Below are 26726 nucleotides of genomic sequence, written 5' to 3'. Positions count from 1 at the left end.
CGAACCCACGTGTTTCCTAAAAATTTGCGCCATTGTTTCTCTTTCCAGCATAGTCAGCAGTGGAATGTTTCGACCCTGATTTTTGATCGTCTTCACACCATAACTGATCACTGTCTTCTATGTTCTCAGGAAGTCCCTTCCTACTAGACCATCTTTCTATGGTATGGAACTAATATGTCACTGGAATTGTCCTTGTTATTACTAATAACAGATCTGTGGTTCCCAATTTATTGATTGTGCCTTGTATCACACCCTTCATTCTATAGATATCTTCCCTTCTAGTTTCTGCTCCTTCTCTGAGCTTCTCTTCCTGTGTAAGGCTTATATTTGCCCCAATATTTATTAATAACCGCAAGTTCCGTCCTAATTCGCAGCTATATGCTGTCAATTTCTTTTTTTTGTTTCACTGTTTATGACTGTAACTTTTGGCCATTTTGTTGTTGTAACACATGTCTGCTTTATGTCCCACACTCTTAGTTTCCCATTTTACTTGTGAATGTGGTCCGTAACTTCTCATTGCATTAGGGTCTAATGTGTCCATATTGGTAGCAACTGTAACCCCTTGGTATTTTAAATCCAGTGCTTTATACACACGCCTTTTACAGTTTTCACAAAAAGATTATTCGTTTACATTTGGTATCAATGTGCCCTTATTTAATGCAGTGATTACAAAAATTCTGGAATCTCTTTACTTCTTTCTTTGTGGGTGTCATTACTTGCCATATCCTTGAGTTCCTATTTTGCTTCCCTCAGTCTCTAGTCATTTACTCCTCTGTCCACAGTTACAACAACTTCCACCTCCGTTACTTCGAATTTCAGCTTCCTCGCATGCCACTTTCGTGAACAGATCCTATTCTTTCATGAACAATAGCTCGCTTTTCTCTTAAAATGCTATCTCCACCGAGCGAAATGGGGCAGTGGTTAGCACACTGGATTCGGGAGGACGACGGTTCAATCCCGCGTCTGGCCATCCTGATTTGGGTTTTCCGTGATTTCCCTAAATCTCTCCAGGAAAATGCCAGGATGGTTCCTTTGAAATTGCACGGTCAACTTCCTTCCCTAATCCGATCAGACCGATCATCTCGCTGTTTGGTCTCCTACCCCAAAAAACCCAACTACGTTACCTCAGTTAATTTCTTCAACCTTATTTTCGTACAAATACCTGAATCTGTCACTTGCTAGGCCTTGTGAAAAGCAAGCGTATCTGAGCATGAATACCAGATCTAATGCACCCTGTAGTTGTACTGCCACTATCACTCTGGTGACCACCATTCTGAATTACTTTGATAATTCATCTATTCGATTTGACCATGACGTAATCATTTCCTCTGGGCGTTGTTCAGCCTGAAACATCCTACAGACGTAATAGTCTATAGTGTGCTTATCTGAATAATTTTCTTCCAAGATTACCTTAACTTGATCCCTATTTTTAGCTCTGTCCTGGACAGCCATAGCTTATCCTGTAATTTTAGACTTGATGCCTTGAAACAGCAGTGGTGTATCAGCCTTTCAGACTACTTTGAATGACGTATTCACAATCTCAGTGAGCTCCCTAAGTTCGGACTTAGCTCCACTAAATGGATTATTTACTAATACAAGATCATCATTCACACTGACGCTTCTGACATCAGAACTGCTATCTGAAATTGTCTTACATTAGTATTATACAACGTTACACACAGATTCTTAAAACTATTGCTGCCATCACTTGTTAAACTCTTTATGTTGATGATGTTGTAGTTCTGCCAGTTTCTCTTGTAGTTCTCCTGCAATTTGTCTGGTGTGGAGAATTTCACCAAGTTTCTGCTGAACTCTCAGGGTGGTTTCTGCTTGTTTTTGCCTGTTACACTGGCCTGGTCCTCGAGCTGTACACAGTTGGAGGGATTGATTCCGATAGTTTTCTTGCTTGTCCATCGATATCCTATCACCTGATTCCCTACTTAGGAATGCCTCTACACAACACACCCACACGCCTGACATCAAAAATTTTATTTTGCCTTCCTGTGCAGGTCTTATGACCAGTTTTGGAGAAAGATGTGGCCAGTATGGTGTAATTAGTATGTTGACGACAATGTGCCCTGGGGCCTATTATGTTACTTTTCATGGAATTAGAAGGGAAAAATCTCCTATGATTCTTAGTATTTGGGATTTTCAAATGATGACAAGGAGTTATTGACTTTGTAGAAAATGAATAAATTTTCAAACACTTAGGCACTCAATTTAAGAACAGTTTACTTCTAATAGTTCAAACCGAGTGAGGTGGCTCTGTGGTTGGCACACTGGACTCTCGGGAGGACGACAGTCCAAGCCCTCATCCGGTCATTCTGATTTAGGTTTTCGATGATTTCCCTAAACCGCTCCAAGCAAATGCCAGGAGGGTACCTTTGAAAGGGCACAGCCGATTTGCTTCCCCATCCTTGACACCATCCAAGCTTGCGTTCCATCTCTAACGACCTCGATGTCGATGGGCCGTAAAACCCTATACTCCTTCCTTCCTTCCAATAGTTTAACCGTAATCCGAGAAGTGGCCTACAGTGGCTTTGTATCTTTGCAAATCAATGAGTACGCCCTACCCCTCTATATGATACTCTTTCCCGGCAACTCCCAAGTCCTAAGCTCTACCTTTTGCTGTCAGAGACAAGCACTCTGCTTGCAACTCATTCCAACAATATGCAATCAAATACTTTAATCACAATTGGAGGCAAGTGCGAGACTAGAGGTAAACTCTAAACAGTCTGTTACTTACTAGCAGACAGAAAATGCTAGGTATTAACAGTGTCTGGATACTTATCAGAACTTAAGCTGTCCTCCCTCGAATGTGTACAGACTTTTTGTAGTTTTTACTGCACCAGCCTCAAAGCGTCAATCTATAGTGACTGCTCCCGATGACTCAGCCGTTGTATTGCTTCTGCCTGCTTTCTGATAATTAGTTCTTGGCATCCTGTACTGGCTGTTTACATACTCATTTTTAGGCACTTTAGTACCAGTTTCTCCCATTGTCATGTTTTCCCTGACTCCTCCAAAGTTTCTTCCAGAACTTACCGGAAGTTTCTCGAACATTCTGGCTGTATGCCAGCGTTACCTTCGTGCCTGAGAGTGTTGACTTTATCCAGCTATTGCAGCACCGCCACTTCCTCGGCAGGTTGTCAATAACTCTGACTTCATATGGAGCGGTTGTCCACTTTCAGATGTCCACCTGACACCACACCTAATACATTGTCTTAAATATTAGTCTTAAAAACGTTTCTCTCCTTTCCTGGCAGCCATAACACTACTTACATTAATAAAACTCGATAGCGATCACAATGGGCCTCCTGCACTGCTGTTATATCTAAACTATTCTCCAGCGTCAGACGTGAGAGATAATTCCTTTTTGGTGTGAGAACGACTAAATATTTAAGTGAGAGATTCGTAAGCTGTAACCATTGCTAAACGACACTTATGATGCATCTGATCCTGAAAAGTACTACCTGCATCTGTGTTTCGTTGCATACTCTCTGTTGCCGTGCAGCACAATCTATCTGTAAGAATTTTCTGATACTACATCGTGGCTCAAGAGACGCCCGATTGTTATTTCCACAATGTTTGGAAAGACTCCTTCCATGGACACAATGGAAACCATCTTAGATTTCCTCTATTCTCTCTATTTAGTTGAATCGTATCACTCAGTATCTCGACTTTCACAATTTGATCACAGTCTCATGCTCTGGCTCTAACAGAAAATGAAACTGGGCTGTAGCATATACACTCCTGGAAATTGAAATAAGAACACCGTGAATTCATTGTCCCAGGAAGGGGAAACTTTATTGACACATTCCTGGGGTCAGATACATCACATGATCACACTGACAGAACCACAGGCACATAGACACAGGCAACAGAGCATGCACAATGTCGGCACTAGTACAGTGTATATCCACCTTTCGCAGCAATGCAGGCTGCTATTCTCCCATGGAAACGATCGTAGAGATGCTGGATGTAGTCCTGTGGAACGGCTTGCCATGCCATTTCCACCTGGCGCCTCAGTTGGACCAGCGTTCGTGCTGGACGTGCAGACCGCGTGAGACGACGCTTCATCCAGTCCCAAACATGCTCAATGGGGGACAGATCCGGAGATCTTGCTGGCCAGGGTAGTTGACTTACACCTTCTAGAGCACGTTGGGTGGCACGGGATACATGCGGACGTGCATTGTCCTGTTGGAACAGCAAGTTCCCTTGCCGGTCTAGGAATGGTAGAACGATGGGTTCGATGACGGTTTGGATGTACCGTGCACTATTCAGTGTCCCCTCGACGATCACCGATCACCAGTGGTGTACGGCCAGTGTAGGAGATCGCTCCCCACACCATGATGCCGGGTGTTGGCCCTGTATGCCTCGGTCGTATGCAGTCCTGATTGTGGCGCTCACCTGCACGGCGCCAAACACGCATACGACCATCATTGGCACCAAGGCAGAAGCGACTCTCATCGCTGAAGACGACACGTCTCCATTCGTCCCTCCATTCACGCCTGTCGCGACACCACTGGAGGCGGGCTGCACGATGTTGGGGCATGAGCGGAAGACGGCCTAACAGTGTGCAGGACCGTAGCCCAGCTTCATGGAGACGGTTGCGAATGGTCCTCACCGATACCCCAGGAGCAACAGTGTCCCTAATTTGCTGGGAAGTGGCGGTGCGGTCCCCTACGGCACTGCGTAGGATCCTACGGTCTTGGCGTGCATCCGTGCGTCGCTGCGGTCCGGTCCCAGGTCGACATCGATGTACTGTGGGGACCTCACGCCCCACGTGTTGAGCAATTCGGCGGTACGTCCACCCGGCCTCCCGCATGCCCACTATACGCCCTCGCTCAAAGTCCGTCAGCTGCACATACGGTTCACGTCCACGCTGTCGAGGCATGCTACCAGTGTTAAAGACTGCGATGGAGCTCCGTATGCCACGGCAAACTGGCTGACACTGACGGCGGCGGTGCACAAATGCTGCGCAGCTAGCACCATTCGACGGCCAACACCGCGGTTCCTGGTGTGTCCGCTGTGCCGTGCGTGTGATCATTGCTTGTACAGCCCTCTCGCAGTGTCCGGAGCAAGTATGGTGGGTCTGACACACCGGTGTCAATGTGTTCTTTTTTCCATTTCCAGGAGTGTAATTAATTTGGTTTGAAGCTACTCTGGAGGAATTACTTATTTCACATCACAAGACTTTGATATTGTCTGCCTGCCAGATTCTGTTTCTTAATAAATAACAAGTCTCCAACAATGAAAATATGAAGTCTTTTCTATGTTTATTGGCCTTTATACAAAATTACTAAAAATTTATATTAAAATTTCATGCATTTTGATGGAGAACACCAGTCTGATACTCTTATCACTGAACAAATTTGCAACTAGACCGATACGTAAGGTGAGTAAATGATCTGAGCTTAGATACTTACATCAAATGGCTCTATGTGTGTAAATGTAATGGAATTTGCAAAGGCAATAAAAGTCATTGTGGATAAGAAGGTAAACATCAGGAGTGGGAAAAGCTCAAACAGAAACGCGTTCATCCCGGGAACAATTATCTAACATAGAACTGTCTTCACACGTAGCTTCATCCCCGATTACATCATACATTTCTTCGTGATAGGGTTTACAGATAAGACGAGAGAGCCTTGCTGGCTGCATTAAGACCCAGGACACTTTTAACGAGTGACATGATGACTTGGGAAAAGTGCGTCTGGAAACAATGATCTACAGTAGGCAGGTTTTAAAGTCTTGATACCATTTTTCAAAAATTAGATAGCCTACCTGTGTTCACGCAGTTGCTCTCCTTTTTAGGAGTAATCAATACTTAAAATTCTTCGGATTATTTGACTTATAATCTGAGGGCCTCTCAAGTGGAGATTTAAAAATTCCGTAGAGTGAAAATAATATTAACACTTAAATGAAACCATTTACCTGCTCCGTGGCATCACATGCGTCATTTGTGGTCTCTCCATGTCCACCGGTATATTCTACACACAGTAGATATCAGTGCTACTAAATGTTCGAACACAGGTTTCATTGAGAATAGATAACATGTTAGTCTTTATTCTCACCTTGTTTTGGTCCACATCGGGTGCAGATTAAGTGCTGTGCCAGATCTCATAACGAGAAATGGCAGAATGCTAAGTCAATGAACGATGGAGCCATCGTAATTGTTCGGAGTAGCACTTCGAGAGTGCGATAGAAATTCTTAAGTAGTTACGAACATAATGGCGTGGTACACAGTCTACCTGTAAATACTTCAGCTAGTTGATCTATTTTAAATTATTGATGTGTGGTATATATGAACTGCAATCCTGAGACTATTGCCAGACGTTGTTATTGAAGTAAAAATCACTCTTCTTGTAAAGAAATTTCGAAACGTAAAATCTGTTATACACTATAGCTGTTTAGTTGAAAGAAAATTCAACCTTCAATCATGTATCACTCTGCAGGTACAAGAGACAAATAAAAAAACTGAAATGAAAGAAACAGCACTACATGGATTACAGATATTGCTAACTACAGCGTCCCTACGTATACAGGGTGTTACAAAAAGGTACGGCCAAACTTTCAGGAAACATTCCTCACACACAAAGAAAGAAAATATGTTATGTGGACATATGTCCGGAAACGCTTACTTTCCATGTTAGAGCTCATTTTGTTACTTCTCTTTAAATCACATTAATCCTGGAATGGAAACACACAGCAACAGAACGTACCAGCGTGACATAAAACACTTTATTACAGGAAATGTTCAAAATGTCCTCCATTAGCGAGGATACATGCATCCACCCTCCGTCGCATGGAATCCCTGATGCGCTGATGCAGCCCTGGAGAATGGCGTATTGTACCACAGCCGTCCACAATACGAGCACGAAGAGACTCTACTTTTGGTACCGGGGTTGCATAGACAAGAGCTTTCAAATGCCCTCATAAATGAAAGTCAAGAGGGTTGAGGTCAGGAGAGCGTGCAGACCATGCAATTGGTCCGCCTCTACCAATCCATCGGTCACCGAATCTGTTGTTGGGAAGCGTATGAACACTTCGACTGAAATGTGCAGGAGCTCCATCGTGCATGAACCACATGTTGTGTCGTACTTGTAAAGGCACATGTTCTAGCAGCACAGGTAGAGTATCCCGTATGAAATCATGATAGCGTGCTCCATCGAGCGTAGGTGGAAGAACATGGGGCCCAATCAAGACATCATCAACAATGCCTGCCCAAGCGTTCACAGAAAATCTGTATTGATGACGTGATTGCACAACTGCGTGCGGATTCTCGTCAGCCCACACCTGTTGATTGTGAAAATTTACAATTTGATCACGTTGGAATGAAGCCTCATCCGTAAAGAGAACATTTGCACTGAAATGGGGATTGACACATTGTTGGATGAACCATTCGCAGAAGTGTACCCGTGTAGGCCAATCAGCTGCTGATAGTGCCTGCACCCGCTGTACATGGTACGGAAACAACTGTGAAACGTCCCCTTAGAAAAATTACAAATGACTGTGCTTAAACTGACACACAATCTTTTGTTAGCGCAACGCAATCTGACTTTCAATAATCCCTACAAAAGAATGGCCCTGACTAACATTAAACTATACCTTTCAGAAATCACTTACCTCACAAAAATCTTCGTTACTCGAACTACTGCAGTACAGCGAGCGCCACTACTGCCAGCTAAATGAAAGATTCAAACTACGGAAGGCACTAACTACTGATAGGGATAGTTAGTAAATGAAAGATATTAATAGAGAACAAACAATGTATTTACCTTGATAGTCATAATATATATAGCAGTTCATGACAAATTACAAAACTCCGCCATCTCTCTCCCCACATCCACCACTGCTGGCGGCTCACCTCCAACTGCGCAACGCTACGCGCTGTTCACATCTAGCTGCCGCTGCCCAACACTACAATGGCAGACAACAATGCAAACCAGCCATAGACTGCACACAGCACAGCCAGTGATTCTCACACAGAGCGCTATGTAACGTTGCCAATAAGAAAACATAAACAGCCTACTTACATAGCCCCCATGCTCCCCACAAAAAATTTTACCAATTGTTTTGGGCAGTGGCCAACAATGATTTGATAAAATTTTTCATAATTACAATAACAAAGATATCAAATGCACACACTTATTCATACAATGTTGGTCAAAAGCTAAAATTTTCTCACAGTCCATAAAGACAGTCCAGATTGTTCATCACAGTAAAATTCCAGTGTTTTTCTCAAAGTCTGAGCAGTAAAATAAAATGCACACAGAAGTAGTGGATTTCCATGCAGTCTTGAAGAAGTAGTGTTGTCCTTCCAACGGAAAGACAGTGCTGACTCTTGACATGCAGACAGGTAATCGGCCACAACAGAGCAAACCCACAGCAGAGTCAATCGAAGTTGAAGAATATTGGTAGGTAGGTCATCACAGAGCAGACCCACTGTGGTCCTGGTAGAGAGTATGGTATTGGTGGGCCACCAGAGGTGCAGACCCACTGTAGTCCTTGTAGAAGTAATGTCTTGGTGGGCCATCAAAGATGCAGCCCCAATGTAGTCCTTGTAGAGACGGCTAGCAGCCATCCGTTGCGACTGTGCAGGTGCACAATCACCATCGAAGAGTTTTGCAGAGAAGATAGCAAGTCCATAAACCACCACTTGTGCACGCACAAAGTTTTTGGAATTGTCCTTAGAAGTCTTGCAGACAATATAGCAAGTCCATAAACCACCACTTGTACACTCACAAAGTTTTTGGAATTGTCCTTAGAACCAGCAATGCTGTTATCCAGTCCCTTGCGGAATTATTAACACACGTGTAAACACTAACAGTCCCTACTTCTCACATATTGTCCATATACTATGATCAACAGAAATGTGTGCAGTGAAATGGAACTTACATGTTAATAATATGATGAACTGGTGTCAATTACAATTTTATAACATAAGAATACAATTACAAAGGTACAAAATAAATCATTCAAGAACATAACAATACAGATAACATTTGTAGTACAGGCTTTACAAAAGAATCGAAATAACATATATGTCAGTGTTACAGGAATTATGACATGAATACATACATAAAAGATCAGAATAACTTTTGAAACATCAACTTTACACATGGGCATTAAAACAAAACAGAATAAATAATGTCTAAGCATATTTACAAGGTAAATAACATATTATTAATGAAAATTATGTTTGAGGATAACAGTATTCCTCATTATAGTGAATGTAGCTTAGTATTAGAAGAAGAAAAAATTCTATGAAACTACACAGAGACAGAAAGAAAACAAATACGCAAGGGTACACAAACACATAGTGGGATAACACAATGGAAAGGACAAGGTTCGTTTTCAGTGTAACATTTGGTACTGCAGTCCAACCCAAAACTTCATTCCATAGATCTTTCGTCTTATTTCAACCTTTGCTTCCACCAAAAAAAATCCTATCCAAGCATGCTTTCTGTATTTTTCTCGTATAACCTCTCAGTGCATTTCTTCAAATTCATCACAACTCATTCTCTTATAGGCTACCCCTCTTCAGCTAACATAAATCTACTGAGCTCAGATGCTAAACTAAGGGACGAGGCAATGCAGCAGCACAAAACAATTAACACAAACACCAATGACAAAAAATTTAAATAGGCAAAGCAATTGCAATATTACAACTAATATAAGGCAATGAGCAGCAAACAAGAAAAATAAATCAGTAGTAAAACTGGCTTAACAGAGTAATACCAACTGAAATTTAGTAGCACTATGCCTGGCAAACAGCAGTAGAAAATGAAATAACTTATACCTAAACATGACATAGCTCAAGCAGAAAAAATAGTACACTAAAGATAACAATGCAGACAAGGGAAATGTATATTCACATCTTAATGTCTATGTAATTAAAGTGGTGCACCACAACAACTTATTGTAAAAAAATATTACCATGTACTTCAAAAGAATATTATGTATACAGTTACTGTTACTAGTCCCTTCTTATTGTTCCTTCCTTTCCAAGTGCTCCTTTTTTGAAGAATGTGGATCACAAAATTATTATTTAATAGATCTGTTGACAGAAAGTGTTCACATTAGCAAATGCATTTTATTTTATTTTATAAAACCAATGCTGCAACACAGCTGGAAACTAGATATCAAATGAAATAACCAACTATGAAAAGCAAAGCATAAAAATATCATTCAATAGTCATGTGACATTTCATAAGTTAGTAGAAATTCTCTCAACTCTCGTAGAAAGACGCTTGTCATAATCAGGTGTGCAGATGTAAGTATCTTTCCAAGTAATGAGCGTGTCGTATTTGCGATGCATTCTCTAAAGGAATGTCAATGGCGAGGATAATGGCCTCTTTTTTTTTTCTCCACCTAATGGCTTTCTTTTGTCAGACGACTACCTCTCAGATGGACGCCCAAAACATTACGCCAAGGTCACTTACCTTTCTTGCTGAAATATTTACGACGGCAGTTTCCGCTACAGTGACAGACTCATTAAAAAAATTTCACAGGTCAAGAATTTGGGTTACAAATCTGGAGAAACAAAATCCTATTGATATAACAGCGTCCAAAAAATTTTCGTCGGCATTGTAATACATTCACGCATTTACATACATTTCATAACTCTTAAAGTACGATTCTTGGTTTCCAACAACCTTTTTCACAAACCAGAGTCCCTAACCACTACTCATTATTCCTTACCTTATTACACATATACATATTCGTAGACACTTCTTCAATATTTCATCATAATAAATATGTAGCATAATCAAATTCCTCATATAGCATCAGCTTATTGATCATAAACATACCGCAACAGTGTAATACACATCGTCATCATAACATCATAAAACCTCAGTCAACTCTCAAAATCGTCGTAGCTTCCTCAAATAATTTCAAAACCTAAAAAAATTCTCTGCTCATGTCAAAAGTGTCATCTGCCTCAAACGTACTTTAAAAATCGTGATCCCATACCAAATACATCATTCAAAGCTCTCATAGTATCACAATGGTTCCAAAAAAATATGAACAGTTCACAAAGTACAGACAAAATAGAATTTCATAAGTGTGAAATTATCCAAGTGTGTAACTGCATAAACATGTGTCACTGATGTAGTAAAAAAAAATGTTTATCTCTCAGTTAAATGATCAGATAGCTGTGTAATTTGTGTGTTAGAGAAATATGGTACCGATGTGTAAAGTTGTATAAGCAAATACCATATTAGCTAGGGCTCCTTGTGCTTGCCAAACACATGGTACACAAAGTAAGCGTGTACCCCCTGAGGATCAATCTAATTATACCCTCAGGTGTTACAGATTACAGCAATGGAATGAAATGTATCACGGAAAAAACTTCGTATCATTGTACTTCAAATATCTTTAAAAATAAATGTTTTAAGTACAAAATTAATCACTCAAATGCGTGTCCTGTAGCGCTAAATGTGCGTCTTGCTGTAAGATAATTCCGTGGAAGTGTCGTAATTATCGTCCTCCGAAAGCTAAGTTCTGCAGAAGTCAATGTACTTACCCCATCATAAACGAAAGTGAAATGCTTTGTGTATAGATATCGTAGTTATTACGTACATTACTGTGATCAAGAAAGTACTATACTGTAAAGTATTGTTGTGCTACGAAAAAGGCCCTCACATTGTAGCTTATTACTAAAACATGTTTTGCTTTCCAGAAGAATTCAGAAAAACTGTGCGGATATAAAACAGATACACCGCAAAAACAACATTGTAAATTGTCACTCATTAGTAGCGTCGTGATATAATCGTGTATCTGTCAAAGAAACCAAATGCTAAGTCATCATTAATTCCACAGAAAGTGCTTTAAATCCAGAATGTATTTTCAAGTAAACCAAAATGTTGCATTAAAATCTCATTAGCAGTACTGGTAAATGTTCTAAGTATGTGAGCCTTATAGTCGTTACGTAATCATGCAACTAACAAGCAAGAATGTACACACACAATAACACTGTGTCGTCTGTTCACAATAACAATGCATTCGTAATTTCTGTTTAAATAAGTTCTCTTGGTTCTTGACTGGATATTTAACTTCAAACATTGTTGCATATTAACAGATTCTAAGTCTGACAAAGCATACTAGTAATGTAAAGTGAAAAGTTATATGGCAAAGACAAAGTTAAAAAACAGATTATCTTTCAATAAACGGTTTTATATGTGAAATGTGGTGTAAACCTTTACTCTTCCTAGTACGCAGAGTTTCAACTTCAACGCAATTATCATGTGGTATACGTCGGATTCTGTAAGGTCCATTGTAAACTAGAAAGAATTTGTGACTCAAGTGTTTCTTCTTATGTGACAATGAATGAGCTTTAATGAGAACTTTCTGAACAATATACAATTTCTTTGCATTTGCTTTACCGTGTTGTTTTCTCCTTTTGTCTGCTGCAGATTTTATATTTTTAAGAGCCAAATCAATTATGTCTTTGTGTCGAAGTTTACGTGTATTCGGGAAAGGTACAAGCTCTCTGATTCTGTTCGGTGGTTCTTCATTTTTTAGTACAAGAGTAGGTGGTAAAGCAGTGGAATCATGAGGCATTTCATTCAGCACGTTTTGAAATAAGTGTAAATATCTGCCCAATGCTGATGCTTTCTGTGACAATAAAGTCTGCAAAGCTTATTGATTTCTTTCATAATCCGTTCGGAGGGGTTACAATGTGGTGAGTACAATGAAATAAAAACAGGTTTGATTTTATGGTTGCGAAGCATGCGTGACCAAACAGCAGATCTGAAATGCGGTCCGTTATCTGAAATGACTTTACTAACGTGTCCAACTTCACGTAAGAAATTTTTAACAAAGGCGTTGGATACAGACCGTCCAGTGGCTTTACGTAACGGAGTGAAAGAAACAAATTTTGAAGTAAGTTCAACAGCGACTAGAACGTACGAAAATCCATTAGATGTTCTGACAAGCGGTCCCAAGAGATCAACAGCAGCAAATTCTTTTAATTTAGAAGGGATAATAGGAAACAATGGAGCACGATGTGAGACAGTAGATGGTTTCGCATTTTGACAAAGTTTACAAATAGACAAGACTCTTCGAATTCTCTTTTCCATATTGTTAAAATAACAAGTCGTTCGAAGAATATGATAACATTTTCGTGGACCAAAATGTGCGTAGCTGAAATGAATGTACCAAATGAGCTTATTAACAAAATCGTCTGGAATGCAAAGTAGCCATAGCTTGTCATCAACAGTGCAGCGTTTGAAGAGTATGTTGTTTCTAACCAGTTAATAATGCCGAATCTGTGTGTGTGTCTTTTCATACCATTTGCTCTTGATGTCTTTCCAAATCGGATCTTTATCTTGTTCATGAGCAATGTCCTTTAAAGATGTGGCGATGAAGTTTTCAAAGGCGACTTTCTGAATGTAAAGAATTCTGAAATTTTTCTCGAGGTTGCCTTCTGTGTTACTTTTCTCAAGCCCAGCCGGTGCGCGTGACAGTGCGTCCGCAACAATGTTCTCCTTGCCGGGAATGTAGACTATTGTGAAGTGAAATTCTTGCAGAAACAATGTCCAACGTTTTAACCTGTCATGATTTAATTTTGAAGACATAAGAAATTGTAATGCACGATGATCACTGTATACTTTTACGTGCTTACCAGAAAGAAAGAAACGGAATTTGTTAAATGCCCAAACGATAGCTAAAGCTTCTAATTCAGTAACGGAATAATTTTTTTCAGATTTTGTTAGCACTCGGCTAGCAAAAGCAATGTTTTTCGGAACAGTAATGTCATTTTCTATGGCTTCTTGAAATAAATGGGCACCAAGACCGACTTTAGAAGAATCCGTGCTAAGGCAGAAATCTTGTGACAGATCTGGATGAGCTAGTATTGGCGCGTGAAGTAACGCTTCTTTCAAAGAATTGAATTCCAACAGTGCTTGTTCGTCCCAGTTCCAAATAGTATTTTTTCCAGTGAGAGAACAAAGTTTTGGTGTAACAAGAATTTGCATATTCAGAAAACGACGGTAAAAATTTACGAGACCTAGAAAACTGCGGACTTGTCTTTTTGTGGATGGAACTGGAATGGCTCTGATTGCTTCTAACTTTTCAGGATCCGGCTGAATGCCTTCAGAAGAAATAATATGTCCCAAAAACCTCACCTTTGACCTACCGAATTCAGACTTTTCTAAGTTAACTGTAATTTCAGATTCTGCAAAAATACGTAACAAACTGTTGAGGATGCGATTATGTTGTTCCCATGAGGCTTCTGCTATCAGAATATCGTCTACATATAAGGTGATGTGACGTTTTAAGAACTCAGGTAACATGGAATTTAGCCCGCGAATGAATGCTGCCGAAGAAATGTTCAAACCAAAAGGAAGTTTCCGAAACTGATAACAAACGCCGAAACAAAGAAAAGCTGTGTATTTTCTACATTCTGGATGAAGTTCGATCTGATAAAAGCTGGATCTGAGATCAATGGAAGACAACACTTTTACACCATTAAAATTTTGAAGAAGTTCTTCCATCGTCTGCGGCCTGTCTGTTTCAGGAATACTGATAGTATTGATTTGTCTCGAATCTAAGACAAGCCTGATCGATTCATTTTTTTTCTCAACAACATGTAATGGATTGTTGTATGAGCTTACTGCAGGCTCAATAATGCCCTCGTCAAGCATAGATTGTATTTCTGTTCTAACACAGTCCCTATAATGTGCTGGAATTACGTATGGTCTAACACAAAATTTAGTATGCTCACGAACACGAAATTGGTATTGAAATCCCTTGATTGTTCCTGTTTTGTGAGTAAAAATTGTGGAATGTGCTTGTAAAATCTCAAAAAGGTCCTGTCTATCAGTGTCATTACAATTCTCAATTGTTTGAATTTTATTCTGAATTAACTCATTAATTTCAAATATGCCGTCGATATCATCCCTGTCAGTACTTGCAGAGTGATTGTTAGGGTCTAGTTCCGTAGAAAATTCCGAACTGTTGTCTACCAGAAGGTAAAGCCGATTAATTTCTTTGTCATGGTTTGAGAGCCAATCTTCAAATTTCAAAGCTACCGACTTACCTTCTTTTTCTAAACTTATTTCAGCATCGTGAAAGTTTAAGATTGCTTTGTATTCATTCAAAAAGTCTACTCCCAATATAATTTCCGTCGACAATAATGGAACAATAAGAAAGCTCATAGAGAAGCTGTGGCTTTGACAAAAGAATTCTAAGTTGGTTTGTTGGCGTACATCTACACTTTTTCCAAAGATTGCACCTTGTAATTTAATCTTACGTAACGGAAGTGTGGGACAATCGTTCGATTTGTTGCATTTGCTAAAGGCTGTTTCACTAATTACTGAAATGGGACTGCCAGAGTCAAGTACTGCCGTAAATTTCACATCATTTACTGTAATGTGAATCACAGGATATGCAATGTTGTTATGTTTTATGTCGTGTTCCTGGAGTAAGATGTCCCTAATGTCTTCCATTTTTACGTAATTACTAGCTACGGCAGCTGCGTCGTCAGTTTCATACGTACGTTTCGTGGCTGCCAGCGGTATGAGTCATTGCCTATTGTCTCTTTGTTGGCGCGCGTTGTTATTGGGATTTGGAGACCTAACTTCTACAAATTCACCTCCTCGAGAGGGCCCTGCTCTGTTTGAATCCCGCCAGTTCTGATGCAATTCAGGTCTGTCGTTACGATCATATCGTCTGTCGTCATGTCGGTAGATGCAATAGTTTCTTTCTTGTCGGTCACGTGGTGGAGAATTTCTCCCTGAATCGTAACTGCGCGCTGGACCGTTGCGTCTAAAGTTATTCTGTCTCCCTTGATAATAATTATTTTGGTTCCCATATTGTCTGTTTCTCTGATTGTCTCTGTGATAGTCATTACCGCGGAGAGGTGATCTTTCCCTGTAATTGTTACTACTCTGCCAACGGTTGTCATACGGGTGGTGTCTGTTTCGGTCACGATTTACGTTGAAAGAATAGCCTTGTCGTATATTATTTCTGTCATCGCGGAATTGTGACGGATGTGATCTGTAATTGTTGTGCTCCTGTTTCCGCGTTCCCCGATTGTCAGTGTCAATTTCCAGTTCTTGTAACAGTCCCTGAAAAGCCTCAATGTCTTCTCTGCAACGTCCTGCTAAAATAATATGTCGTAAATGTTCAGGTAATTTGATTAAGCAAATGTGGATGAGTTCTGAGGGGCTGTATGGGTTTGTCAGGTACTGATTCTTGTGCAACATGTCTTCAAAATATTTCACAAGACTGGAAAATTCAGATTGTTCGAAATGTTTCATCATTATGATGCTATGTTTTACTCGGTCTTGCGTAGCTTGAGACCAATATGCTGAGAGGAAGGCATGATAAAAATCTCCTTCACTGTGGCAATCGTGAATGACCGATCGCATTCTTACAGCTGGTTCATTCTCCAAGTAGCCACACATAAATTCTAACCTGTGCTCCAATGACCAGTTGGGAGGAAAACAATGAGAGAATTGATGGAGCCACGCTTGTGGATGAATGTCGTTGCCAGAATTCTTAAATGTTTTGAATTTACGTGTAGTAATGAACAGCTTATAGTCAAAGTCATCATGTCGGCGAGTCGCATATCGGTCATTGTTACGTCGTGTCGGCGGTTCCATCTCAAAATTCGGTGCACCTTGCCAATTTCTTTCATAATTTCCGAAATGCCCTGTGTTATTATTTTGTGGCTTTTCCGTATTTCTAAGTTCCTCTTCCCGTGTTGAAGCGCGAGTGTCCTTTGAAATATGAAATTTTTGTATTACTTGTGCCAACTGATCTTGTACTTCCCGGATTTCTCTTTTGTATTGCGTATTAATTTGATTCTGATTTTGTTTGAATTTCTTAATTTGTTCATACTCTTCTGTGTCAGTGATGGCTACAGGTCTTGTGTCATTCAGGTCATCATCTACCTTTGCAGATAAGTTAGTGAACTGATCCGAAAGTTCGGCTACTTTCCCCGATAGTGTACTTATTTCCTCAGTGTGTTTTTCTGAACCAAGTTTCAGAGTGTCCATTTGTGTTGGAATCGTATCTACTGTGTCCTTTAAGTTTTCTTGAGTTTTTGCAAGTTGCGTAACCGAATCGGTAGATGCAACTGAGTCAATTTTGGCTTGCAAGGTGTTGTGATTTTGATGAACAATAGTTTGCAGTTCTTTTATGGCTGCTTCGTGATTCTGTAATGCATTTTCATGACGCGAAAAAATAGGTTGGAAATGCTCACAAATTTGTGTTTTTACGTCATTACAGACTTTTTGACATTTCGATTCGATGTTATGTAACTCAGTAGTTAAATCTTCACGTGTTTGTTCAAGCGTGGTGAGAAGATTTTGTTCCATTGCGTCTAACTGTTGCTGTGTTTGTCTCTGGTGTTGTTCCATTGTGTCTAACTTTTGAAGCTTTTGCTGTGTTTGTCTCTGATTTTGTTCCATTGTGTCTAACTTTTGAGAATTTGGTCCATTGTGTCTAACTTTTGAAGATTTTGTCCCATTTGTTTCTGATTTTGTTCAAGCGTTGTGTCTAACTTTTGTAGCCTTTGTCCCATTTGTTGCATTAACTGTAATAACAATGCACTGGTGTCTGAAACATGTTCCACAGTGCTTTTCGGCAGTGAAGTTGCACTGGCAACATTTACATTTTGACAAGCAGAAAATGTGTCTTGACTTATTTGCGAAAACGGTGAGGACCCAAAACCTGAATCTACAGTATTTGCAAAATTGTGTCCTGTCATTTCGGATTCCTGAGGCGAGCTGTTGCCGAGCGATCGATCGATAATGCTTCCCTGTTCACTAATTGTTTCACTGCCTACGCCATTGTTTGCCGCCCGCTCCATTTCCCTATGCACAATTACCAAATTACTACTTTGAAACCGAGCGAGGTGGCGCAGTGGTTAGACACTGGACTCGCATTCGGGAGGACGACGGTTCAATCCCGCGTCCGGCCATCCTGATTTAGGTTTTCCGTGATTTCCCTAAATCACTCCAGGCAAATGCCGGGATGGTTCCTCTGAAAGGGCACGGCCGACTTCCTTCCACATCCTTCCCTAAACCGATGAGACCGATGACCACGCAGTCTGGTCTCCTTGCCCAAACAACCAACCAACCAACCAACCAACTACTTTGAACATTAGTTAATTCATTACACGGTGGCGCTAACACACTGCTTTCGTCTTCGCTGTCATTTCTCAGTTTACTTTGGAGCCTAGTGTTACGTTTTTCACACGCCATTATTGTCACAATATTTCACACGATAACACAGAAAAGCACAATTTGATGAGCAAAAATAAGAAAACACATTAACATAGCACTGAAAAAAATATCTAGTTAATTGCACGCGCTGCTGAGAAATACTTGGTGTAAAACTGCATGCATGCTACAACTGTTTTACTGTACCACAATGAAAGACTGCAACTACAAAGGAGATTCTCTCTACAATTACGCGCTAGCAATAAACAAAAGCTACACTAATTACACAAACTACAAGAAAAAATCAGAAGATTCCAGTGAGATATCCTTGGCTAACGGTCGACATATGAAACGTCCCCTTAGAAAAATTACAAATGACTGTGGTTAAACTGACACACAATATTTTGTTAGCGCAACGCAATCTGACTTTCAATAATCCCTACAAAAGAATGGCCCTGACTAAAATTAAACTATACCTTTCAGAAATCACTTACCTCACAAAAATCTTCATTATTCGAACTACTGCAGTACAGCGAGCGCCACTACTGCCAGCTAAATAAAAGATTCAAACTACGGAAGGCACTAACTACTGATAGGGATAGTTAGCAAATGAAAGATATTAATAGAGAACAAACAATGTATTTTCCTTGATAGTCATAATATATATAGCAGTTCATGACAAATTACAAAACTCCGCCATCTCTCTCCCCACATCCACCACTGCTGGCGGCTCACCTCCAACTGCGCAACGCTACGCGCTGTTCACATCTAGCTGCCGCTGCCCAACACTACAATGGCAGACAACAATGCAAACCAGCCACAGACTGCACACAGCACAGCCAGTGATTCTCACACAGAGCGCTATGTAACGTTGCCAATAAGAAAACATAAACAGCCTACTTACAACTGGTTCTCCCGTAGCACTCTCCATACAGTGACGTGGTCAACGTTACCTTGTACAGCAACAACTTCTCTGACGCTGACATTAGGGTTATCGTCAACTGCACGAAGAATTGCCTCGTCCATTGCAGGTTTCCTCGTCGTTCTAGGTCTTCCCCAGTCGCGAGTCGTAGGCTGGAATGTTCCGTGCTCCCTAAGACGCCGATCAATTGCTTCGAACGTCTTCCTGTCGGGACACCTTCGTTCTGGAAATCTGTCTCGATACAAACGCACCGCGCCATGGCTATTGCCCCGTGCTAATCCATTCATCAAATGGGCATCTACCAACTCCGCATTTGTAAACATTGCACTGACTGCAAAACTACGTTTTTGATGAATACTAACCTGTTGCTCCTACGTAGTGATGTGCTTGATGCTAGTACTGTAGAGCAATGAGTCGCATGTCAACACAAGTACCGAAGTCAACATTACCTTCCTTCAATTGGGCCAACTGGCGGGGAATCGAGGGAGTACAGTACATACTGACGAAACTAAAATGAGCTCTAACATGGAAATTAAGCGATTCCGGACAGATGTCCATATAACATCTTTTCTATATTTGTGTGTGAGGAATGTTTCCTGAAAGTCTGGCCGTACCTTTTTGTAACACCCTGTATTATACTCCCTTGAGCTCCTATTTTACATGCACTGATGAGCCTAAACGTTGTGACTGCCAACCGCGAGTCTGGATGCTGCCGAGTGGCGTTGCGGTCACGTTAAGCGCTAACGACAGTGCATAACCGGGGCAGAGACGAATGAGCAATGGAGTCACTCGCTCGAATTTCCGATGCGGAAGCGTGCGGAGGCTAGAGCAAACGTGGAGTCGGCAGTTCGCCGGCCGGCGAGGCTTGCTCCAACTACGACGAACCAAGCTGTGACAACGAACACTGCATTGGATTAAGATTTGACAGCTCCCAGATACAGAAGATGAATAACCCATTAGTGTTCCACCAACTGATGCTACCTTCAGAGACGAAAGAACTTCGGTTGTATCCAAAGCTTATGGAAGGTGAAAAAAAAAAACAAACGAGGAAGACTCCATTACCCGACGCCGTCGGCTGGATACCTGCAAGAAGAACTACTCGACGAGTAAAATCATGAACTACTCCCACAGCAGAAACTGCTAATGGATTGTCGATGTTCTGAAACCTCCAAGAAGGCGTAAAACTTGTTCCTAAGTGCCAACATCTAATCCACCATCTCCACCGCTTTTACTTAACGTGAATTCATATACAACGTGAATATTTTCAGCACAGACCATTGCAATATTACAAGGTACCACTCCTGGAAACGCACTCAACATAGTACTCCGCTATCTGCCCTTCCTCACCTCACAGAAGATATACCACTATTTCCGATTATTGTAACTGACAATCCAAAAAAAGGGGGTGTTTCAGCTTACTCGCTTCACCTGTCTCACAGTGCGACCAGAAAATGTAAGAGGCCCAGCGCGCTGCCGAGGCGTCAGTCACCTTGCACGGCACAGTCCAGCGACAAGTGTGTCAAGTGTGCTGGCAGCAACGCAAGTCGTGACTGTCCTCTCTAACGTGGTTCCACACCGGTATGCGCAGTTTGCGGTGAGGAAGTATACAGGGTGTTACAAAAAGGTACGGCCAAATTTTCAGGAAACATTCCTCATACACAAAGAAAGAAAATATGTTATGTGGCATGTGCCCGGAAACGCTTACTTTCCGTGTTAGAGCTCATTTTATTACTTCTCCTCAAATCACATTAATCATGGAATGGAAACACACAGCAACAGAACGTACCAGCGTGACTTCAAACACTTTATTACAGGAAATGTTCAAAATGTCCTCCGTTAGCGAGGATACATGCATCCACCCTCCGTCGCATGGAATCCCTGATGCGCTGATGCAGCCCTGGAGAATGGCGTATTGTACCACAGCCGTCCACGAAACGAGCACGAAGAGTCTCTACATTTGGAACCAGGGTTGCGTAGACAAGAGCTTTCAAATGCTCCCATAAATGAAAGTCAAGAGGGTTGAGGTCAGGAGAGCGTGGAGGCCGTGGAATTTGTCCGCCTCTACCAATCCATCGGTCATCGAATCTGTTGTTGAGATGCGTACGAACACTTCGACTGAAATGTGCAGGAGCTCCATCGTGCATGAACCACATGTTGTGTCGTACTTGTAAAGGCACATGTTCTAGCAGCACAGGTAGAGTATCCCGTATGAAATCATGATAACGTGCTCCATTGAGCGTAGGTGGAAGAACATGGGGCCCAATCAAGACATCACCAACAATGCCTGCCCAAACGTTCACAGAAAATCTGTGTTGATGACGTGATTGCACAATTGCGTGCGGATTCTCGTCAGCCCACACATGTTGATTGTGAAAATTTACAATTTGATCACGTTGGAATGAAGCCTCATCCGTAAAGAGAACATTTGCACTGAAATGAGGATTGACACATTGTTGGATGAACCATTCGCATAAGTGTACCCGTCGAGGCCAATCAGCTGCTGATAGTGCCTGCACACGCTGTACATGGTACGGAAACAACTGGTTCTCCCGTAGCACTCTCCATACAGTGACGTGGTCAACGTTACCTTGTACAGCAGCAACTTCTCTTACGCTGACATTAGGGTTATCGTCAACTGCACGAAGAATTGCCTCGTCCATTGCAGGTTTCCTCGTCGTTCTAGGTCTTCCCCAGTCGCGAGTCGTAGGCTGGAATGTTCCGTGCTCCCTAAGACGCCGATCAATTGCCTCGAACATCTTCCTGTCGGGACACCTTCGTTCTGGAAATCTGTCTCGATACAAACGCACCACGCTATGGCTATTGCCCCGTGCTAATCCATTCATCAAATGGGCATTTGCAAACTCCGCATTTGTAAACATTGCACTGACTGCAAAACTACGTTTTTGATGAATACTAACCTGTTGCTCCTACGTACTGATGTGCTTGATGCTAGTACTGTAGAGCAATGAGTCGCATGTCAACACAAGCACCGAAGTCAACATTACCTTCCTTCACTTGGGCCAACTGGCGGTGAATCGAGGATGTACAGTGCATACTGACGAAACTAAAATGAGCTCTAACATGGAAATTAAGCGTTTCCGGACACATGTCCACATAACATCTTTTCTTTATTTGTGTGTGAGGAATGTTTCCTGAAAGTTTGGCCGTACCTTTTTCTAACACCCTGCATAGGGATCGCTACAGTGGATTCACCGCATGGAGTCGCGCTATAGCTCGCAAACGTGAGGAAACTACTGACCTACAACCAAAGAACGAGGCCAGGATACGCCCTGGTCTAATCTACGCTGTAGCTGCCTCGTAGACGGCGTCAGTCAATGGAGAAGCATCTGACCAGAAATCGCCAGGCACGTCACAGAACGAAAACACCACCGAAACCACGCAGAAGACTAAGCCGCAGACACATGAAGATGCTTCCATCCCTTCGCAACAGCCACACGAAGCAATGCAGGAGTTTTTACTTTCGACACCACACCAATGCAGATAATGGCTGCGTCTCAATGTAACACAGGCTGAAATAAGGATGAAGAGCAGAATCACTGTCCAACCGAAAAGTTTGCCCAACCACGAGCACCGGCACTAAAGCAGCCGAGGGAACTGGAATCAGCACCTGTATCAATACAGCTGCTCCAAACAACAGTCTCAGTAGCTTAATTGTGCAAGTCACAAAATGATCAATAGCATAAAAAAGCTGATAGAGTTCCTTGCGCAGCAAATTAATGCTTCAGTGATGTCAGCCATGTAGGCATCCAGCGAATGTAAACCATAAAGGACGCATCATAACCAACATTAATTGACCGGCAATAGCCGCGTGCAACGGGATAGGTGTCCACTCTCAAGCCGGTGAACTGCGCCAATTTATCCGACATCTAGTTATTACATGGTGTTTGAAACACGTCTAAAGCCCGGAGTAAATGTTCGTGCGCCGAACGTAGGTGGAAGTACAGCAGCATACCTGTGGAACAGCGTCCTCCACTAACGACTTGAGCTCTTCCGCTGGCAACACTGAAGGTCACTGACATCGTCGTCCACACATGAATGTGATGCATCAGGTTAATCGCAGCATACAAACCGCCGTCTCTTCCTCTGGATATCAATGATTTCGAAGCCTTGCTGAACTTACGTGGCAAGACTTCCATTGCAGGCGACCTAAGCGACAAGCATGTCGCATGGCACTCAAGACTTACTAATGGCAGCGGACGACGTGTGCTGCGTGCACGAGGCGTAGGTGATGAGGTCATATAACCCCACCATAATCCCCAATAACACAGGGCAACTTGATGCCATTGGTGTCGTCATCACAAAGGACATACCACACCATATTTACGCCTAAAGACGCAACACGTTATCTTCAGGCCATCTCCCAGTCTATTTTGGCAGTGATGCTGACATCTCGTTACTGTCCCGACGTGAAATATCACTGACAGGTATCAACTGAGATCACTACCGTGCAAAAATGACCGAAAACCATGCAATAGTCTCTCCACCTGCGGCAACCAGAGTCGATGAGGGGCTTCATCAGTTCAGGCAAGCAGCATTAGAAAGTACTGCGGAAACTACACCACATACAGAATGTACTATAATGCTCAGAACTACTCCAAGGACCTGAACTGCATTTCTCCTGATTTGTATGGAACTCACATAACTGTCTTGCAGGTCCTCTGATCTGTTTTGGTATAATCGTTCGACTATACAAAATTGTTGCTTCATGAGGCCACAGGAGATAATTTTTCTGTATGGCAGTCAAGATGATAATTACACTACTGGCCATTAAAATTGCAACACCAAGAAGAATTGCAGATGTTAAATGGGTATTCATTGGACAAATATATTATACTAGAACTGAGATGTGATTACAATTTCACGCAATCTGGGCGCATAGATCCTGAGAAATCAGTACCCAGAACAATCACCTCTGGCCGTAATAACGGCCTTGATACGCCTGGGCATTGAGTCAAACAGAGCTTGGATGGCGTGTACAGGTACAGCTGCCCATGCAGCTTCAACACAATACCACAGTTCATCAAGAGTAGTGACTGGCGTGTTGTGACGAGCCAGTTGCTCGGCCACCATTGACCAGACGTTTTCAATTGGTGAGAGATCTGGAGAATGTGCTGGCCAGGGCAGCAGTCGCTCCTGTCTGTGATGCAGCGTCAAGGGGAACCGGAGCCATGGTCTCCGAGCTGATAGTCCATGCTGCTGCAACGTCGTCGAACTGTCCGTCCTGATGGTTGTTGTCTTGCAAACGTCCCCATCTGTTGACTCTGGGAATGAGACGTGGCTGCACGATCCGTTACAGCCATGTGGATAAGATGCCTGTCATCTCGACTGCTAGTGATACGAGGCCGTTGGGATCCAGCACGGCGTTCCGTATTACCCTCCTGAACCCACCGATTCCATATTCTGGTAATAGTCATTGGATCTAGACCAACGCGAGCAGCAATATCGCGATACGATAAACCGCAATCGCGATAGGCTACAACCCGACCTTTATCAAAGTCGGAAACGTGATGGTACGCATTTCTCCTCCTTACACGAGGCATCACAACAACTTTACACCAGGAAACGCCGGTCAACTGCTGTTTGTGCATGAGAAATCGGTTGGAAACTTTCCTCATGTCAGCACATTGTAGGTGTCGCCACCTTGTGTGAATGCTCTGAAAAGCTAATCACTTGCATATCACAGCGTCTTCTTCCTGTCGATTAAATTTCGCGTCTGTAGCACATTATCTTCACGGTGTAGCAATTTTAATGGCCAGTAGTGTAATATCACAATATTGCAAAAATCACAAAACACATTATTTTAAAGAGGAAACAATCATTACACTTGTAAACTCTAATTTATTGCAATCAATAATATTTCAAAAACCAAGATTCTACTTGAAATTACTTTACGACCATTTTTCTACTGGACTGGAACTCAGCATTGCAATCCAATGACTATTGTTCCTGTTACCTAACCACCAAATATATTAAACATGATTTCGATCACAAGTATGAAAGTGTGGGCGGGTTTAAACTTGATATGACTCGATATGATCACAGCATCTCATGGTATGTTAACTAATCACAATCAAACGTTATAAATTGTAATTTTTCACCAATAGTGAGCTGAGTGAAATTGAAATGACGAGACGAAAAAGTTTGGGCTTAGTGAGGTCCAAACCCAGCGCTTATTGTCGTTAATTTCTAGTCCCGACTAGACATTAAAGATCGGTTTATTTCAGCATAAGCGCCGGCCTGTGTGGCCGAGCGGTTCTAGGCGCTACAGTCTGTAACCGCGCGACCGCTACGGTCTCAGGTTCGAATCCTGCCTCGGGCATGGATGTGTGTGATGTCCTTAGGTTAGTTCGGTTTAAGTAGTTCTAAGTTCTAGGGGACTGAAGACCTCAGAAGTTAAGTCCCAAAGTGCTCAAAGCCATTTCTTTTTTCAGCATAAGCGAGATATGCAGAAGTCAGAGCTGGACATAAAGTTCAATGCTGGCTGCACATATCATCGTGGTTGACTACAACCGAAGAGACGTTGACTATCGAATTCATTTTCGTCAGCCACTAAGAGTGCCTTGTTTGAACCAGAAATGACACGGCGAAAAGTTCTTGACTGTGAGTCGAAAGTGGAACCAATCTTTACTGTTGAAAACGCACGGTAAGGTGTTAAAAATCATAACCATTTGTCACCTGTAGTTTGATGTGTGAATGCTACAACTTGAAATGACACGATGGAAACTTTTGTTCCAGACCGGGATTCGAACCGAGACACGCGCTCTTCATGGAGACCTTGAGGAGTTAGGATTCTTGAGGAAAGAATGGAACGATCGAACTGCATCGTTTCAAAGGCGTCAAATGCAGCGAAAGAGAGATCTGAGTTCGAATCCCAATACAGCAACAATATTTTCAACATCTCAAGTTCAAAGATAATAAGAAATAAATGCCCATTGATCTTACATGACGATTCGCTCGTTAATAACAACACAGAACTTCTCGTAAAAGAAAGAAAATTCATGACAGAATTTGTACCTGGTGGCCTCCCGCCGCTGTCATGGCTCAACCTACATCGTCTCTCCCAAAATAGGTAGCGAAGGGATGGCGTGTTATTCAGCTTGCGTTGCCAGAGGTGAAGGGGGTCTGTTTGTGCTTGTTATAAATGGTTGCTTAGTGTTTGAATCGAACGCAGACCTTAAGTATTCTTCCAACAGACCACCAACAGTCCCTGATTGTATCGTGCTCCACATCGAAAGAGAATTCACATTCTCTGGAGGTTGACTACATCTTGTTCGATACATTCATTTCCTTGTTCGCCCATATCAATATTAACTAGCTGTCAACCTAATGCATGCTTTCAACTCGATTTTTTAATCACTGAAATAAAATCACATAGCAGCCAGCTAGAACTGGCAACACGGTAGAACGCGGAAACTTTTGCTTGAAGCGTTACTTTCTACTTGTGACTCTGTGCTAATCTATGTATTTATCGTTTACTCATAAATAGGGTGTACTGTAAACACAGAGGCCAGATATCGATCACAGTCTCGCCTTTAAGTTTTTAAACTCGCATTTTGTCTGATATAATTACGTTGGTAAGGGCGTAGTAAAATGGTTCAAATAGCTATGAG

This window comes from Schistocerca serialis, chromosome 3, assembly GCF_023864345.2.
Source record: "Schistocerca serialis cubense isolate TAMUIC-IGC-003099 chromosome 3, iqSchSeri2.2, whole genome shotgun sequence".
Classification (NCBI taxonomy): Eukaryota; Metazoa; Arthropoda; class Insecta; order Orthoptera; family Acrididae; genus Schistocerca; species Schistocerca serialis.
The sequence above is the reverse complement of the archived record's forward strand: the minus strand, read 5'-3'. Positions refer to the sequence as shown.